At 45.0% G+C, this 2,784-nt stretch overlaps 1 pseudogene; it reads left to right on the forward strand.

Moving 5' to 3' along the window:
* Window positions 1–314: 314 nt before the first annotated feature.
* Window positions 315–1,640, forward strand: LOC138828953 (tripartite motif-containing protein 43 pseudogene; annotated as a pseudogene).
* Window positions 1,641–2,784: the final 1,144 nt, after the last annotated feature.

The raw sequence follows: 2,784 nt of genomic DNA on the forward strand, positions 1-2,784 counted from the left end.
CTTGGTTTGGTGTTGTTGTTGGTGGTGGTGTTTTGTCGGTTGTGGGGATTGAACCCAGTGGTAGGGCAGTGTTGCTGGGCCTGTTTGTGCTCAAGACTGGGCACTATCCCTGGGTCACTTTGTGGTCAAGGCTAGTGCTTTACCACTTGAGTCATAGCCCACTTGTGATTTTGGAGTGATAAATAGGAGATAAGAGTCTGTGTCAGGGGGACTTTGGTGCCCAAGTCAGCTTCAAAGCTTGATCTCATATCCGTCTCTTGGGTAGCTAGGTTTTTAGGGGTGAGTCACCAGCACCTCATTAGATTCTAGGAATGATGGACCCTGACATTGCGCAGGCCTTCCAGAAGGAACTTAGCTGTGCCATCTGTGTGAATACTTTCATAGAGCCAGTCACCCTAGAGTGCGGGCACAGTTTTTGTCGACCTTGTCTCTGCCTGTGCTGGGAAGAGACTCCAGCCAGGTTCCCTGGATGCAAGGGACCCTGCCAGCAGACAAACCTGAAAACCAACGTGGTTCTGAGGAGCCTGGTGGCCATTGCCAGAAGAGCCAGCCTCAGGCGGTTCCTGAGCTCTGAGGAATACATGTGTGGGACACACAGAGAGACCAAGCAGATGTTCTGTGAGATAGACAGGGCCCTGCTTTGTAGGAGCTGTTCCATGTCTCAGGAGCACAGGGCTCACAAACACCATCCCATAGAAAGGGCTGCTGAAGAGCAGAGGGAGTTGATTTCAAAGCAGATGCATGCTGTATGGGAAAAGACTCAAGAAAACCAGCACAATTTACAGGAGAAGAGGAGACTCATCAACCAATGGATTTGTTATGTGAATCTATACCGAGACATGACTAAGGATGTTTTTAGAATGCTGCAGCTTGGTGTCCAGGAGGAGGAAAGACACCATTCCCAGCTACTGATCAATGAAGGAAGAGCCATGTTACAGCAACTCAGAGAAAGGGAAACCCAAATGCTTCAGAAGAAGCATCAGCTCAGGAATATGTTTCAGGAGCTGATCGAAACATACCAGAAGCCAGATGTGGAACTGCTTCAGGATGTAGAGTTGACCCTAGAAAGCTGTGAGTCAGTGTTGGTCTTCATGCCACTTCCTCTGAGGCCACAGCTCAGTGCCCCTCCCATGCCTGGAATGAGAGAGAAGCTCAGTCAGTTCCGGATGGAGATTGCCTTCAATGAAGTTGTGGGGAATCAAGATCCTGGGAGCAGTGTTAGACACGACCATCAATATGCAGTTTTGAATTCTGAAGACTCCCTCCAATTCACTGCTTTTGGATGCCAAGTCCTCAGCTCTGGGAAACATTACTGGGAGGTTAGTGTGGATGAGTCTTCAACCTGGGCCTTGGGAGTTGTTAGGGATTCTGTCATAAGGAGCAACCTCAGTGAATCTCAGGATGTTTTCCTCCTTTTGTTTGTGAAAGAGAACACACTTTACACCCTTTTTACCACCTTCCCATTGCTGTCTCAATATGTAGAGAAGCCTCTGGGCCGGGTTGGTGTGTTTCTTGATCTTGATGATGGCAGTGTGAGTTTTTGGAATGTGGCTAAGAGTTCCCTTATCTGGAGATATGCCAATGGCTCTATGCGATTTCCTGTCAGGCCCCTTTTTTCCAGTGGTATCCCGGTGTCCTAAGTGAAGCAACTCTCTATGTGTTGGGAACTCTACGGCAGAGAACCTTTCTCAAATGAAGCAAACCACTAATACTGTACTAATTTAAATTTCTTGGTGCCGTAACCCCATTTTTTTCATGAAATAAGGTGGTAACAATAAAATGTAAAAACCAGTATTAAATGAAGATAAGATAAAGTAGCAACAATGCAACAATAGAGCAAATAAATATTTTAAAATTGTTATAAAAATAAACCCATGCAAAACTGAATCCCCAGTGATGGCTTTTCACCCTGAAAGCAGTTGGAGTCCAGAATAACAACAACAAAAAAAAAACATTGAATTCAGTGGGCACTGTTGTTTTACCAGTAATCCTTGCTACTCAGCAGGCTGAGTTCTGAGGATAATGCATAGCCAGGACGAACAGAAAAATCCAAGTGACTCTTATCTCCAATTAACCACCAAAGTGGAGTTGTGGTCACGTGGTAGATAAAAACAATTCCCAAGAGAACAGTGCTCATGCCCTATGTTCAAGCCTCAGGAACAGCTAGTACAAAAAAAACATTACTAGTTTCAGTGACACAAAGTTCTAGAGCAGCCTTTCTATTACTAGGTCCTGTTATCCATCCTGGGAGGAAAAAAACAAACACCTCTCTCCTAGAGCATAGGGGTCTTTACACTTTCTATTTGATTGGATTCTTTAACTTTCAGTACCAATTCCTAAATAAGGGGAAAAAATGTATACTCAGACAAAGAGCTGGTAATAATGGAGAAGACTGAAAATGCATGGTTGAACACTAAAGATGAAGGCCTGTCTTTAAATAGAAGAAATAAATCATCCTTTTGGGGGTAAAAATGAGCAGAAAGATTCATAATAATAACTATGGCAGGGCTGGGAAGGTGGCTCAGTGGTAGAGCACTTGCCTTGCATGCCTGTGGCCCTGGGTTCGATTCCTTAGCACCACATAAGCAAAAATAAAAAAAGCCGGAAGGCGCTGTGGCTCAAGTGGTAGAGTGCTAGCCTTGAGCAGAAGAGCTGAGGGACAGCGTCCAGGCCCAGAGTTCAGGCCCTATAACCGGACCCCCCCCCTAAAAAAACATAACTATGGCAAAGCTTAATTTATATATTAGGCATACTGAGAGGTTAACAAGAACCACCACTTGTAAC

The sequence above is a fragment of the Dipodomys merriami genome, unplaced genomic scaffold (assembly GCF_024711535.1).
Source record: "Dipodomys merriami isolate MVZ:Mamm:240054 unplaced genomic scaffold, mDipMer1.0.p SCAF_169, whole genome shotgun sequence".
Lineage (NCBI taxonomy): Eukaryota > Metazoa > Chordata > Mammalia > Rodentia > Heteromyidae > Dipodomys > Dipodomys merriami.